Source organism: Acinonyx jubatus, chromosome C2 (assembly GCF_027475565.1).
Source record: "Acinonyx jubatus isolate Ajub_Pintada_27869175 chromosome C2, VMU_Ajub_asm_v1.0, whole genome shotgun sequence".
Taxonomy (NCBI): Eukaryota; Metazoa; Chordata; class Mammalia; order Carnivora; family Felidae; genus Acinonyx; species Acinonyx jubatus.
The window spans coordinates 121,878,949-121,896,630 of record NC_069384.1 but is presented as its reverse complement, the minus strand read 5'-3'; the positions used below and the strand labels follow the sequence as shown (position 1 = coordinate 121,896,630).

Sequence of the window (17,682 nt, the reverse complement as noted above, 5' to 3'; positions counted from 1 at the left end):
TAATAAGTAGAGAATTTTAAAAGCAGAAAGAGAAGGTACAAAAACAGACACAGACAAATGGAATAGAATAGAGAACCCAGAATTGGACCCACACATATATGGCCAAGTAATCTTTGACAAAGCAGGAAAGAGTATCCAATGGAAAAAAGACAGTCTTTTTAGCAAATGGTCCTGGGAGAACTGGACAGCGACATGCAGAAGAATGAACCTAGACCACTTTCTTACACCATACACAAAAATAAACTCAAAATGGATGAAAGACCTAAATATCAGACAGGAAACCATCAAAACTCTAGAGGAGAAATCAGGCAACAATCTCTTTGACTTCAGCTGCAGCAATTTCTTGCTTGACACATCTCCAAAAGCAAGGGAATTTAAAGCAAAAATGAACTATTGGGACCTCATCAAGATAAAAGGCTTCTGCACTGCAAAGGAAACAATCAATAAAACTAAAAGGCAACTGACGGAATGGGAGAAGATATTTTCAAATGGCATATTGGATAAAGGGCTAGTATCCAAAATCTATAAAGAACTTACCAAACTCAACACTGAAAAAACAAATAATCCAGTGAAGAAATGGGCAGAAGACAGGAATAGACACTTTTTCAAAGAAGACATTCAGATGGCCAACAGACACATTAAAAGATGCTCTACATCACTCATCATCAGAGAAATACAAATCAAAACCACACTGAGATACCACCTCACACTGGTCAGAGTGGCTAAAATGAACAACTCAGGAAACAACAGATGCTGGAAAGGATGTGGAGAGATGGGAATCCTCTTGCACTGTTGGTGGGAATGCAAACTGGTGCAGCCACTCTGGAAAACAGTGTAGAGGTTCCTCAGAAAATTAAAAATGGAACTACCCTACGACTCAGCAATAGCTCTACTAGGAATTTATCCAAAGGATATAGGAGTGCTGATTCATAGGAGCACATGTACCCCAATATTTATAGCAGTACTTTCAACAATAGCCAAATTATGGAAAGAGCCTAACTGTCCATCAACTGATGAATGGATAAAGATGTGGTTTATATATATAATGGGATACTACCTGGCAATGAGAAAGAATGAAATCGTGCCATTTGCAGCAATGTGGATGGAACTGGAAGGTATTACCCTGAGTGAAATAAGTCAGTTGGAGAATGACAGAAATCATATGTTTTCACTCATATATGGATCTTGAGAAACAACAGAATACCATGGGGGAAGGAAAGGGGAAAAATACAGTTACAAACATAGAGGGTGGGAGGTAAATCATAAGAGACTCTTAAATACAGAGAACAAACTGAGGGTTTATGGGGGGGAGTGGGAGAGAGGGGAAAATGGGTGATGGGCACTGAGGAGGGCACTTGTTGGGATGAGTACTGGGTGTTGTATGTAAGCGATGGACCATAGGAATCTACCCCAAAACCAAGAGCACACTTTACACACTGTATGTTAGCCAATTTGACAATAAATTATATTAAAAAAAAGAAATAGTAATGAAAGCTGTGAGGATTAAACAAAGAAGAAAAAGCAGCAAGAGAAAAGAAAATAGTTATATACAAAGAAAATCCTATGAGGCTATAAGCTAATTTTTCAGCAGAAACTTTATAGGCCAGAAGGGAGTGGCATGATATATTCAAAGTACCAAAAAGTAAAAAACCTACAACCAAGAATATTCTACCCACTAACGTTATCATTCAGAAAAGAAGAGGAGATACAGTTTCCCAGACAAACAAAAGTTAAAGGAGTTCATAAACACTAAACCATCCTTACAAAAAAATGGTAAAGGGAATTCTTTAAGTGGAAAAAGAAGAGACCATAACTGGAAGTAAGAAAATTATGAAAGGAAAAAATTTCACTGGTAAAAGCAAGCATGTAGTAAAGATAGTAGATTAATCACTTATAAAGTCATATGAAGGTTAAAACATTAAACTAGTAAAAATCAATTATATCTATAAAAATTAGTCAAGTGATACAAGAAAATTAAGATGTAAAATATGACATTGTACACATAAAACATGGTGAGGGGAGTAAAATTTTTGTGCTTTTAGAATGTATTTAAACTTAAGCGACAAACTTAATATAGACTGCTATATACATAAGATGTTATATATGAAACTGATGGTAATCACAAATCTGAAACCTATAGTAGATACAAAAAATAAATAAATAAAAAGAAGGGGAACCCAAGCATAACACTAAAGAAAGTCATCAGACAACAAAGGAAAAGATGAAGAGATGAAAGAAGAAACAGAAGAACTACAAAATCAACCAGAAAACAATTAACAAAATGGCAATAAGTATATACCTATCAATAATTACCTTAAATGGGGGCACCTGGGTGGTTCAGTTGGTTAAGTGTCTGACTCTTGATTTCAGCTCCGGTCATGATCTCATGGTTTTTGAGATCGAGACCTGAGCTAGGCTCCACACCGACAGCATGGAGCCTGCTGGGGATTCTCTCTCTCCCGCTCTCTCTGCCCCTCCCCACCCTCATACATGTGTATGCACATGTATGCTCTCTCTCTCTCTCTCTCTCTCTCTCTCTCTCAAAATAAATAAATAAATAAATAAACTTAAAAAAATTTCCTTAAATATAAATAAACCAAATGCTCCAATCAAAAAACATAGGGTGACTGAATGGATAAAAAAATAATACCCATTTATATGCTGTCTACAAGAGACTCACTTCAGACCTTAAGTCACATACAGATTCAAAGTGAAGGGATGGAAAAACATATACCATGCAAATCAAAGTGAGGAAAAAAAAAAGCCAGGATAGCAATACTTAGATAAAATCAAGTAGACATTTTTTTTTCCTGAAAAGAGGTGGCTATTAATGTTTATGGATATTAACATAGAAATCCATGCCAATTCAGAAAACCCTCATTCTCACAACAGCTTTTTGTATGCTAAAAGAGCAGTTTCAACTGGGGATGGTTTTGCCCCACAGGGGACATTTGTCAATGTCTGGGGATGTTTTTGTTTGTTACAGCCAAAGGCCAGGACTGCTGCTCAACATCCTACAATCTATAGAGGACAGCCCCTTACAACAAAGACTTACCCTGCTCCAAACCCTGCAATGATAACATGGTCAGTGGAGACTATTATCTAAAGGGCACCAGAATTTAATGAGATAGTTTTAAAATAAAGTTTCTGAGATACTATGAAATCTGATTTCTTCTCAATCTGTAGTAGAAACAATATTTCAAGAAATGTAAGACACTACAAAGTAGAGATATATTACAGTATCTGTAAATTTGTCATTATACAGTTCATGTAAGTATTCTGTCCTATTAGTTCCATGAGGGCAGGATCAAGGGCAGTCTTGATCTTTGCTGTATCTCCAATGCCTGAGACATGATAGACACACAAATGTTGTTTTAATGAGTAAAGAAGTGAAGCATATTACTAACTGGACTTCTCTCTCCAATACAGCATGATCTTTGTAGCCATTGGTGTCAGATGTGAAGTATCTTTGATTCCAGACAGAGTTATTTCTCACATCCTCTTTAAGAAGTTGGTCCACTCACTGTAGCACCTGAGTGGCTCAGTCGGTTGTATCAGGCTTCAGCTCAGGCCATGATCTCACCATTCATGAGTTTGAGTCCCACATCAGACTCTGTGCTGACAGTGCAGAGCCTGCTTAGGTTTCTCTCTCTCTCTCCATCTCTCTCTGTCCCACCCATGCACATTCATTCTCTCTCTCTCTCTCTCTCTCTCTCAAAATAAATAAATAAATAAACTTAAAAAAAAAAAGTTGGTCCACATGCTGCAGCTCATTATCCCAAAATTTAAATTCCCGAATAACCCATTGTTGATGTTGCCAGGGATGATAATTCCTTTGCATCCAATTAAGAATATCAGCAATAAACTCAAACTCCTGAGATGGATCTTTTAGCCAGTCCGCTAGTACTCTCCTATAATGCCAAACTTGATAGTTTTGCAGATGTTCCTCAATTATTGCAGTGATATAGTACATTTTTTCATGTAGATCTTTTTGAAGTGACTTTAAGAGAACTCTCCAAAAATGCCACACTGTATAATTGGCTGCATTTGACCCAATAACACCTCTGGTTAGTTTAAAAGCTCATTCACTTCTTTCATCATATTGCAGAACAAGCCCAAAATAATCATAAACATTTCTAAATTATTTGTTACAAATGATCTAGACCACTGTATTGGGGCCATAATTCTGTGGCACTAGATCTATATTTGCCCAATCTTTTTTTTTTTAATGTTTATTTATTTTAGAGAGAGAGAGACAGAGTGTGGGTGGGGGAAGAGCAGAGAGAGAAGGAGACACAGAATCTGAAGCAGCCTCCAGGCTCCAAGCTGTCAGCACAGAGCCCGACGTGGGGCTTGAACTCACAAATCATGAGATCATGACTTGAGCCGAAGTCGGACACTTAACCAACTGAGCCACCCAGGCACCCCTATATCTGCCCATTCTGCTCTCTTCATGTACAGGACATAAGTGGGTGAGTCCAGGCTGAGGAACCCATTGTCCATTGGGGACACCACCACTTCTCTGGGTTCAGCCACTATCGTTTCTTCCTGCAGACCAAGTAGACTTTAAAGCAAAGACTGTAGAAGAGGAAAAGAAGGGCATGACATAATGAAAAGGAATCAATCCAACAATAGGATATAACAACTGTAAATAGCTATGCACACAACACTGGAGGATCTAAATACATAAAGCAAATATTAACAGACATAAAGGAAGAGATTGACAGTAATACAATAATAGTAGAGAACTTTGACATTCCATTTACATCAATGGATAGATCATCTGGACAGAAAATCAACAAGGAAATAGTGGCTTCAAATGACACATTAGACCAGCTCGACCTAACAGATATATTCAGAACATTCCATCAAAAAACATCAGAATACAAATTATTTTCAAGTTCACATGGAACATTCTCCAGGATAGATCATATGTTAGGCAACAAAAGAGGTCCTAATAAGCTTAAGAAGATTGAAATCATATCAAGCATCTTTTCTGACCCCAATGGTATAAAACTAGAAAAAACTTATAAGAAAAAAACACAAACACATGGAGGCTAAAAAATATGTTCTCAAACAACCAATGGGTGAAAAAGGAAACTAAAAAAATTCATGGAGACATGAAAATGAAAACACAATAGTTCCAAATCTTTGGGAAACAGCAATAGCAATTCTAAGAGAAAAGCATATAGCAATACAGGTCTACCTCAAAAACCAGGAAAAATGTCAAACAACCTAAAGGAATTAGAAAAATAACAAATAAAATCCAAAGCTAATAGAAGGAAGGAAATCATAAAGATGAGAACAAAAATAAATGAAATACTGAAAAAAGCAAGTGAAAAGATCAATGAAATCAAGAGCTGGTTCTTTGAAACGATAAACATAATTGATAAGCTTTTTCCAGACTCATCAAGAAAAAAGAAAGGAGTCAAATAAAATCAGAACAGAAGGAGGAGAAATAACAACTAACACCACAGAAATACAAACAATTATAAAAGAATAGTATGAAAAATTATATGTCAATAAATTGGACAACCTGGAATAAATGGATACAGTCCTAGAAATGTACTATCTTTGAACAGATTGCTAGCAATGAAATTGAATCAATAATAAAGGAAAAACTCCCAATAAACAAAAGTCTAGGACCAGATGGCTTCACAGTTGAATTCTAACAAAGCATTTAAAAAGAATACCTATTCTTCTCAAGCTATTCTAAAAAATAGAAAAGAAAGGAAAACTTTCAAATTTCTACAAGGCAAGCATTACCTGATGCCAAAACCAAAGATATTACTATAAAGAAAACTATAGGCCAATATCTCTTATGGACATAGATGCACAAAATCTCAACAAAATATTAGCAAACCAAATCCAACAATACATTAGGAAAATCATTCACCATGATCAAATAAGACTTATTCTAGGGATGCAAAGGTGGTTCAGTATCTACAAATCAGTATCTACATATCATTTTAACAAGAGGAACTATGAAAAAAAATACGACCACTTCAATGGATGCAGAAAAAACATTTGACAAAATACAACATCTATTTATGATAAAAAGTCTCAACAAAGTGGGTTTAGAGAGAACATACTTCAACATAATAAAGTCAACATATAAAAAATCCACAGCTAACAACATACTCAATGGTGAAAAACTGAAAGCCTTTCCTCCAAGATGAGGAGCAAGACGAAGATGTCCACTCTCACTACTTTTATTCAACATAGTATTAGAAGTCCTAGCCACAGCAATTAGACAACACAAAGAAATAAAAGGCATCTAAATTGGTAGAGAAGAAGTAAAAATGTCACTATTTGTAGATGACATGATACTACATATGGAAAACCCTAAAGACTCCACCAAAAACTATTAGAACTGAAAGATGCATTCAGTAAAGTTGCAGAATACAAAGTTAACATACAGGAATCGGTTGCATTTCTAGACACTAATAACAAAACCATAGAAATAGAAATTAAGAAAATAATCCTATTTACAGCTGCACCCAAAAAAAATACATTTAACAAAGGAGGTGAAAGACCCATACTCTGAAAACAATAAGACACTGATGAAAGAACCGAAAGACAACACATAAAAAATGGAAAACTATAACATGCTCATGACTGGAAGAATTAATAATGCTATAATGTCCACACTACCTAAAGCAATCTACAGGTTCAATGCAATCCCTATCAAAATACCAAGAACATTTTTTGCAACACTAGAACAAATAATACTAAAATTTTTATGGAACCACAAAAGACTCCAAATAACCAAAGTAATCTTGAGAAAGAAAAACAAAGGTGGAAGTAACACAATCCCAGATTTCAATATATACTACAAACTTCTGTAATTAAAACCGTATGGTATTGGCACAAAAACAGACATATAGATCAATGGAAAAGAATAGACAGTCCAGAAATAAGCCTATGCCTATCTGATCAAATAATCTATAACCCAGGGAGCAAGAATACACAATGGGGAAAAGACAGTCTCTTCAATAAAGGGTACTGGGAAAACTGGACAGCTACATGCGAAAGAATGAAACTGGACAACTTCCTTATACCATACAAAAAAATAAACTCAAAATGGATTAAAGACCTAAATGTGAGACCTGAAGCCATAAAACTCCTAGAAGAAAACAGGGGCATTAATATCTCAGACATTGGCCTTAGCAACATTTTCTAGGTATGTTTCCTCAGGCAAAGGAAACAAAAGCAAAAATCAACTATCGGGACTATACCAAAATAAAAAGCTTCTTCACAGTCAAGGAAACCATCAACAAAGTGAAAAGTCAACCTACTAAATGGGAGAAGATATTTACAAATTATATACTTGATTAAGGGATTAATATCCAAAATATATAGAGAACTTATATAAATCAACATCAAAAACCCCCCAAATAATCCAATTGAAAATGGGCAGAGGACTCAAATAGACGCTTTTCCATAGAAGATGTACAATGCAAAAGAATGAAACTGGACAACTTTCTTACACTATACAAAAAAAAAAAAAAAAAAAAAAAACACCTCAAAATGGATTAACACCTAAATGTGAGACCTGAAGCCATAAAACTCCTAGAAGAAAACAGGGGTATTAATATCTTGAACAGACACATGTACCCACAGACACCTAAAGAAATGCTCAGCATCTCTAATCATCAGGGAAATGCAAATCAAAATCACAGTGAGATATCACCTCACATCAGTCAGAATGGCTAGTATTTAAAGGGCAAGAAATAAAAGTGTAGGTGAGGATGTGGAGAAAAAGGAACCCTCATGCACTGTTGGTGGGAATGTCAATTGGTACAAGCACTAGCGAAAACTAGAGGTTCCTCAAAAAATTAAAAATAAAAATACCATATGATCCATTAATTCTACTACTGGTTATTTATCTTCCTCTCAAAATGAAAACACTAACTTGAAAATATATATGCACCCCTGTGTTTACTTCAGTACTGTTTACAACAACCAAGATACAGAAGCAGCCCAAGTATCTACTGATAGATAAGCAAATAAAGAAGATATATCTATCTATCTATCTATCTATCTCACACACACACACACACACTGAAGTATTACTCAGCAATAAAAAAGAATAAGAACTTGCCATCTGTGACATGAATGGACTTAGAGGGTATTATGTTAAATGAAATAAGTCAGACAAAGACAAACATCATATCATTTATATCTAGAATCTAAAAAAACAAAGCAAAGGAACAAACAAACAAACAAAAAAACAGACTCTTAAATACAGAGAACAAACTGATGGTTGCCAGAGGGAGGTGGCTGAAGGGTAGATGGGTGAAATAGATACAGGGTATTAAGAGGTATAAACTCCCAGTTATAAAATAAGTAAGTGAAGGAGCTGAAGACCACAGCATAGGGAAATAGTCAATAATTTTGTAATAACAGTATATGGTCACAGATGGTAACTACACTTATCATCGTGAGCACTTTGTAATGTATTCAATTGTTGAACACAACATGTTAAACACATGAAACTAATGTAACACTGTATGTTCATTATACTTTCATTGAAAAAAGAATAAAAGATATCAGTGTGGAAACACACACATACACACATGCACACAGATTGTTGGGCACTAGCCCTGGAATTTCTGATTTACTGGATCTGGGGTAGGGCCCAGGAAGTTACATTTCTATGAAGTTCCCAGATGGTGCTGATGCTGCTGGTATAGGACTATGATTTAAAGACCATGGGGGAGAGGAAAGGAAAAATAAAAAGTTACAGAGAAGGAGGGAGGAAAAAGATAAGAGACTCTTGGATTCTGAGAACAAACTGAGGGTTGATGGGATGTGGGGGAGAGGGGAAAGTGGGTGATGGGCAATGAGGAGCGCACTCGTTGGGATGAGCACTGGGTGTTGTATGGAAACCAGTTTGTCAATAAACTGTATTTAAAAAAACAACGAACATTGCTAGAGAGTAATAGAAATGGAAGAGGAAAACAGTGGAGAAGAAAAATAAAATCTTTTAAAAAGTTTTGGGGTTGGCCACACCAAGTTTTGAATCCAGGTTTCACCCCTTCCTAGCAGTGGGATACCAAGACACTTGCCTCTTTCGAGTGTCAGAATCATGTGTCTCAGGGTCATTGTAGCAATTAAAGGAAGTGATACACATAAAGGTCTTAGCAGCGTCCTGGCACCCAGAATGCGTTTATTCTGAGGTGGTAATTATGGTATGGGGGTGGAGATCAAGCTCCTAGAAAGGATTTGGCTTGTGATAAGTCCTCAACAAAATACAGCTTCACCATGCTCTTTGCTCTCAGATCTGTATTTGTAGAGGATGGTGTGGTGGTAGTGGGGATACTGGGGGAAGAAAGTAAGAGACAGTGGATGAAGGAAAGCAATTGCCACTCAACAATTCAGCCAGTATTATTGCCTACACCTTCCATCCCAGGAGGACCAACTAACTTAAAATTGGCAGAACCCCAATTTCAAAAGTTCTACCCTAGGACCCCTGAACTCTCCATTCATACTAACAAATCACACACCCAGATGTTTCATTTTCTCTGTTGCCTGGGCATCTCCACTTCTGAATTTATTAACCTCTCTGTAGAATCCCTTAGGTGAGTCTTAAGCCTGCGGGAACTCATCAGTTGTAACCCAGTCTTTCTAAATTGCAAGAACCTTTCTGGAGAGCACACGAGAAAGTGAAGATGTGGATCTCTCAAGAAGCTTGGGTCTAAGATAAATCAGTCAGCTAAGAGCAAGCACAGCAGATTTCCAGGCATTTACCTGCAGTTCTCAGGAGCATCTGGCTGCCAGCATCTGGGCTCTTCACTGGCTCCAGTTAAGCAAGGCAGCCTTTAGAGCCCAGGCCTGCCCAGCTCCACCCTCTTTCCTCCTGAGGCAAGAAAGCAGGTCCTACCAGGGAAAAGGCATCAGCTGAATGCTTACTCAGCTTCTCCTCAGGGCCCACTCCTTCCCCTCCCTTTGTCGAATGCCCTTGCAACTTGTCTGTCTGGCCTGTGTTTGTTATTGGAACTAGATAAGACCAGATTTGTCTTCACCAGAGACCCCGAGAGGGAGGGGACCTCGAGTTCCTTCAGCCACTACACAGAGCTGCGTCTTGCTTTAGTTTTTATGTAAATTGTTCCCCTTCTCCACTTTTGTGCCCAGAAGGCAGGCCAGGAGAACAGGAGATCACAAACACTCATTCTTCCCAGGGCCACAGGGATCAAATTGCTTTAGCTCAGGGAGGAGCCCACTTGCAACCCCCTCCTCCTTCCCACCTTGCCGTACACTTTTACCAGCAGTTGGGAGGATGTGGGGAACTAGCAAGGGTGAGTCACTCCTGACTACCTCTTCCCAAGGGAGCTGTCCCTGCCTTTCTTCCAAGGATTCTTGGAATGCCCTTGGCAATCCTGACAGATGGAAACTGCTCCCTGCTGAAATTTTCTGCCACCAGAACTAAGGAATTTCTGGCTTTTCTCAGATTAGGGAACATCTGTTTATTTACTATCTCTTTCTCCCTGAGATTAGAGGATTATTGACTGTCTCTCTGTTTTGTTTACTGCCATATCCCCAGTGACTAGCACATTGTAGATGAGGAATAAACAAATATTTGTAGAGTGAAGACTGCTGGTCTTGAGTGTAAATGGGGAGGGTATTTCTCAGGCAGAAGCCCCAATTTTCTGCATTCTTTGTGAAGGAAAGACAGAAGGATTTTGACTATGAATGATGCTATAAGCTACCAGCAATCTTTCTTTTTAAGAACCTCAAATTAAATGAAAACGTTGGTGATTTAATCAATTAGATATTTGTCCATATTCTTTTGCACCGTTTGTCAAATGCCATTTGATGTGTTAAAATCAATGAAGATGTGCCCATTCAAAACCTCTTATTATACAGTGTTTTGTTTCCAGTAAGTGGTTTAACCCATGATTAGAATAGCAATCATGATCTTTTATTGAGTGTGCCAAGCACTTGTCCTGGCTTGTTTCATTTAACTCTCTCAGCTGCCCTTCAAGAGAGAGAATGTCACTGAAGTCCCACTATGAGGTTGATGAAGATGAGGTTCAGAGAGGTTATGCACCTTCCAAGGGTCACACAGCTAGTAAGAAGATTGTGGATTTGAACCCAGACACTCTTTTATCTGACCGGTAAGGTCTTGTTTTCTAGTTGAAGAAAATAATATATACTTATTAAGGCGGTGTTGAGAATTAAATTGTGTAATGTTTGAAAATAGCTTAGTGCAGTGGTTCTCCAACTTTGGCCCTATCAGAATTACCCCGATGTAGTTGGTGAAAATACAGAGGGTAGGCCTTATGCTACTTTAATGATCCTGGGCATGCCTTATTAGCTCCCCAGGTGATTCTGATACCTGCCAAAGTGCAAGAAGCATTAATGTAGCACATTTTATGCACTAAACATGGGAGAGCTACAAAACAAACAAGCAAAAACAAAATTCCCATGAAGCCCAGGTATAAAAAGAGAGCTGAGGGCGGCCAAAGATGTTGGACCACAGAAAGCATCAGTCTTTTATGGTCCCTTCAGTGCCCTGCATTCCACAAGTGCTGCCCTCTGGACTTGGGAGAGCCAGGCCTCAGGAACAGGTATTAGTAACGGTCATTGCATGGCTGCCCGCATGCCCACAGTGACCTCAAGGCAGCCACTAGGGTCATGTCGTTCTCTTTGGGGCAATGTAGGTGAGGAGTACCTGATCGTGGTGCCCTTCACTGGCCTGATAGGTTGCCAACCTCAGCCGTGTGTTTGAGTCAGATTCAATGTTTTCCAAGTGGACACTCCTATGAGGCTGCTGGGGCCAGGCAAGTCTGTTCCCCATGCTGTGAGATGTGGGATCTCAAGCCCAGAGCCCTCATCGGGGCCCTGAGTAAATGATTGGTGCTAATCAGGTATGAGCCTTTAGATTTGTCTTCACCAGAGTCCTCAGGAGGAAGGAGACCTGGTAGTTCCTTCAGCTATCAGGCAGTACTGGGCCTTGCTTTAGTTTTTATGCAAATTGTGCCCCTTCCCCACTTTTGCACCCAGAAGGCAGGCCAGGAGAACAAGAGGTCATAAATCTTCATCCCTCCTAGGGCCACAGGGATCAAATGGTCAGGCCTAAGATGGTGTCCATTTGCAATCCTTGGGTCTCCCCACCCTTTCCCACCCTCTAACCAATAGTTAGGAGGAGGTAGGGCACTGGCAGCAGTCACTCTAGACCAACTCTTCTCAAGGGGGCTATCCCTGCCCCTCCTCCAACAGTTTCTAGATGGAAACTGTTTCCCTCTGACCTTTCCTTCCATCATATGTAAGGAATATCTGACATTTCCATTTAATATATCTAAGAAATATTTCCAAATCAGCACATATGATCTACTTTGTTCTTATTTATCTCTAACATAGTCACCTGGCTTGAAATTCAAGCATGAAAAAATACACAGTGAAAAGTCCTGCTATTGGTTCAGTTCCTGCTGCTGCTATTCCTAAGCAAGAAACCATTTTTAGTAATTTCTTGTGTACCTTTCCAGAGTTTCTTTCCATATATAAAATCAGATACAAAGACATTTCCCACTTCTTGCCTTTTTATCCAAAAAGGAGAATCCGACAAACTTTGATCCATATTTTTCTTTTGCTTCTCTTAGCAAATTTTCATATTAATACACAGAGAGCTTTCTTATTCTTTTTGACTGCTGTATAGTATCCAACTCCTTACAAGTACCATAATTAATTTAGCCAGTCCTGACTGGAAGGTCATTTGGGTTGTTTCCTGTCATTTGTAATCACAGACTGCAATTCTGATCCATCTTGTGCATATGTTTTTCTACACATTACAGAAAATGTTTTTAATAGGTTGTCCCAGCGTATGAGGGTTCTGTTTCATCACATTCTTGGCAACCCTGTGTATTAACAAGTAATTTTTTAGAAATCTTTGTCAATCAGATAGGTTTCTAAAAATGTATTCTGTTGTTTTAAAATGAATTTATTCTATTATAATTGAGCATGTTTTCAAATACTTGTGGACATTTTTTTTCTGTGAGCTGCTTTTTCATGTCCCTTGTTTATTTGAAATTGGGTTTTTAGACTTTTGACTGATTTAAAGAGCTTTTTATAAATGTGCATGGAACCACAAAAGACCCCAAACAGTCAAAGCAATCTTGAGAAAGAAGAACAAAGTTTCAGGTAACACAATCCCAGATTCCAAGATACACTACAAAGTTGCAGTAAACAAAACAGTAGGGTTTGGCATTAAAAACAGACACATATATCAACGGAACAGAGCAGACAGTCCAGAAATAAATTCACACCTATAAGGTCAATTAATCTATAACAAAGGAGGCAAGAATATACAATGGGGAAAAGACAGTCTCTTCGATAAAAGGTGCTGGAAAAACTGGACAGCTACATACAAAAGAATGAAACTGAACAACTTTCATATACTATACATGAAAATAAACTCAAAATGGATTAAAAACCTAAATGTGAGGCCTGAAATCATAAGACCCCTAGAAGAAAACAGAAGTAGTAATCTCTTGGCCTTAGCAACATATTCTAGGTATGTTTTCTCAGGCAAGGGAAACAATAGCAAAAACACTATTGGGCCAATACCAAAATAAAAAGCTTCTGCAGGGCAAAAAGGCAACCTACTGAATGGGAGAAGGTATTTGCAAATGATACATCTGATAAGGGATTAATATCCAAAATATATAAAGAACTTATATAGCTCAACATAAAAAAAACCCCAAAGAATCTAATGAAAAAATGAGCTGAGGACTTGAATCAACATTTTTCCAGAGAAGATGCACAACGGCAAAGATACATGGAAAGATTCCCAACATCACTAATCATCAGGGAAATGCATATCAAAACCACAGTGAGATATCACCTCGCATCAGTCAGAATGGCTAGTATTAAAAGGGCAAGAAATAAAAGTGTAGGTGAGGATGGGGAGAAAAAGGAACCCTCATGCACTATTGGTGGGGATGTCAATTGGTACAACCAGAGAAAACAGTATGGAGGTTCCTCAAAAAATTAAAAATAGAAATACCACATAATCTAGTAATTATACTCCTGGGTATTTATCTCCCTCCCCAAAATGAAAACACTAAATTGAAAAGATACATGCACCCCTCTGTTTACTGCAGTATTGCTTACAAGAGCCAAGGTACAGAAGCAGCCCAAGTGTCCATTGATAGATAAGCAAATAAAGAAGATGTGGTATGTATATACAATGAAGTATTACTTAATCATAAAAAAGAATGGTATCTTGCTATCTGCAACATCCTTATGCATCTAAACCTTATGGTCTTAGAGGGTATTATGCTAAGTGAAATAAATCAGAGAAAGATAAACACCATATCATTTCACTCATATGTGGAATCTAAAACAAAACAAAACAAAACAAAACAAAACAAAACAAAACAAATGAACAAAGAAAAAACCAGACTCTTAAATACAGAGAACAAACTGGTGGTTGCCAGAGGGGAGATGGCAGAGGAGAGGACAGGTGAAATACATAAAGGGTATTAAGAGGTACAAACTTCCAGTTATAAAATAAATAAGTCACAAAGATGAAAAGTATATCATAGAGAAATGGTCAATAATACTGTAGTAACATTATATAGTGACAGAATGTGACTACACTTATCATGGTGAGCACTTTTTTATACAATTGTTGAATTAATATGTTATGCGCCTGAAACTAATATCACATTGCATATTAATTATACTTCAATAAAAATGAACAGCTTTTTATACATTAAGGAAATTAATCTTACTATATAACTGTTACAAATATTTCCCTCAGTTCCTTGTTTTTTGCTCTCTTCCTTTCTTTATTGCATTTCCCCGCCATATTTTTCTCAATACAGTGTGTGTAAATATTACAAAACTCAAACTACTACATCGCTTATAATAAAAGTAGAAGTCTTTTGTGCTGCTTCTATTTACCAAAGTCCTACTTCCCAGAAGCAACTGTTTTTTACCACTTTTAGCTGTTTTGCTGGCACTTGCCTCTACATTTCTCAATAGACTTACATAACTTTTCTTTACTATACCAATTTTAGACATTTTCTATTGACTTCTGTCAATTGATGTTGAAGATTTCACAGCATTATACCAGTTTTTCCTTCCCTTCCAACATATACCTTTCAGTCCTCTATTTGCTCTCTCTCTCTCTGTATTATCCAGTTTTGGGGTAGGTCAATGTTTAGTGTTTACATTATTTTGACTATTTAAATATTGATAATCAAGCTGAATAATTTATTGTGATTAGATTTCTATTCCTGCACAACTCTTTGTTTCCCTTTGTTCTGTTAATATTTGCCTTAGGTTGTTGCTTGAAATTGTTGTGGTTTTTTTTTTTTTTTTTGTAAGTCCAAATCATTTGAACATTGTGAATTTCCTATGTTTCAGCCTAATACATATCTCTTCCTAATTCTTTCCAAACTCTCAAACACAACGTGAAATCTCTCTCAGTAGAATCAAGCGCATCAAGGAAGATATTATTTCTTGAAAATATTGTCCTGGAGTGCTTCTTCCTCCTATTGTAGCTCTCCTGTTGTACAACCCAAGGTGGTTGTGCTGTGCCTATGTCCTCAGATGTAGAAGCCCAAAGGGACAATTTTCTAGAGAGTATACCTGTAGTTCTTGATGGAAGTGGTAGGCATAGTCAATTTTCTAGATGGGAAAGAGGTGAAAGTGCAGAATCCTAGTTGTTTCTTTTATAAACATGTAACTGATCTTTCTACTTTCAGTCTTTACTCCTATCTTCTGGGGCATTTATGCTTCTGACTTCTGTGCCCCCACAGAAAGTTTTTTGGGCAAATTAGACGGCTTCTCATTGGCATTCTCCTTTTGTGACACTTGAGGGTTTTTTTTTTCTACTCTGCTAAGTCAATCACTACTTACCCACTTTTTCATTTCTCCCATCACTCAACTGCTTTTTCACTTTCTTCACTTTTGTGGATTTATAACATTTTTATTCTTTTCTGAAAAGTTGTGAACATTTTTAAATGGCAAAAAAAATATATATTAGTGTGTATTCTATATAGCCCACCCATTCAGGTAGTCTTTAGCTAGCCAAATTTGTAGAGATAGAAGTTAACTTGTAGAGCTGATTGTGAGGCAACTGCTTCCAGTCTATAGCTGTGCAATTGATTCCTGATCATGGAATAGGTTTTATCCCATAAAGAATATGAATCTCTGTAAGTCAAATTATCATTTGAAGCAGCTGTAACATCTTACTCATTCCCTCATCAACTAATGAGTTAATTTAAAATCTTTGCTAAGTGTTCATTTTATATTTATATGAGAGTTATGATTTCATCTTTAAAAGAGTATCATTTAGGAGTGCCTGGGTGGCTCAGTTAGTTAAATGTCCGACTACAGCTCCCGTCATGATCTTGCGGTTCATGGGTTCGAGCCCTGCATTGGACTCTGTTGACAGCTCAGAGTCTGGAGCCTGCTTCAGAATCTCTGTCTCCCTTTCTCTCTGCCCTCCCCCCAATCACACTGTCTGTGTCTCTTTCTCTCAAAAATAAATAAGCTTTTAAAAAATATCATTTAACAGTTTTGAAGTTTCTGCTGAGATGCACTATAGATTCACCTGACAGAGCCAGGTGGACTGTGTGCCCAGAGAAGTATATTTCATGAGCAGCTTAAAGCAAGAAACATTTTTTTTCTTGGCTCCTAGGTGAATCCAAGTATAGAATTTTAACTTTGCCAACTCTACATTCTCTGGGAAACACAAATTTTGAACACAAATTAATTTAAAAATTCATGCCCAGTAGGAAGGAGAACAGGTCTCTTTGATATACAGAATGGTGATTTAAAAAAAAAAAACAATTCTGTGTCTGTTTCATGTGACTTGTGGCTAAAATTGTAGAATTAAAGCTATAAGCTCTCTGTATTTGGAAAGGCCTTTACCTATCAATGTGTGTGTGTGTGTGTGTGTGTGTGTGTGTGTATGTATTTTCTTATTTCTGGAGGGTATAAACAAATTAGATTACAAAGTCTTTTAAATTAAAGGAGCTTTGTTCTTATTGGTTTATAGAATAAATGTCTATATAAAATCCTCCAAATAAGATAATTAAACTTCTAATACTTTAAATGTGCTAAAAAATCTTCTTCCTGAAGCTAAGTCAGAAACCTTTTAAGAATCCAAATCCACATAATTAAAGTAAATGTTTGGCAAACAAGACCAGTTTACTAATGTGAGTTTAATAAAAACAGCTTTGTCTCCTCTGATTTATCATTGTTAAGTATAATACAAGCAGTTTTTTCTACTTAGGTATGTTTTTCTTAGACATTTATTGGTTTACTGATCAGATAAGCTAACATTATTCCTACATAATGTTTAAGATTATGAAAAATATAAATTTATGCCTGAATAAATTGAATCATTGTTCTGACAAATTTTTAATTTCAACAGCTTTTTTAAAACCCGTAAGCTGATATTAAATTAAATTAATTATTATGTAACCAGTGGATATGTAGGTACTTTCTAAGTAGGATAGAGCACTGACACATTGATTACTAAGCATAATTTTGCTTTTTTAATATGCTAAAAGAGAAGTTATAGCAATGAGTCATGTTAATGAATGTGCTCATTTTTGCCACACAGGAATGCATGTGACTATAAAAAATTATATTCTGAACTCTGCTGTCTGCTAAAATGCTTCGTTATGACAGAAAGTTCTCAATTATCTGCTCTCTAGTTTT

At 37.0% G+C, this 17,682-nt stretch overlaps 1 protein-coding gene across 1 annotated transcript in view; it reads right to left on the bottom strand.

The window, feature by feature from the left end:
- RBP2 (retinol binding protein 2) overlaps window positions 1-9,795 on the bottom strand; it is a 38,341-nt gene extending 28,546 nt beyond the window's left edge. Inside the window, exon 1 of the mRNA XM_027061732.2 lies at window positions 9,754-9,795. The gene's annotated coding sequence lies outside the window, so the exon portion shown is untranslated. The remainder of the gene's footprint in view (window positions 1-9,753) is intronic.
- Between the last annotated feature and the right edge of the window lie 7,887 nt (window positions 9,796-17,682).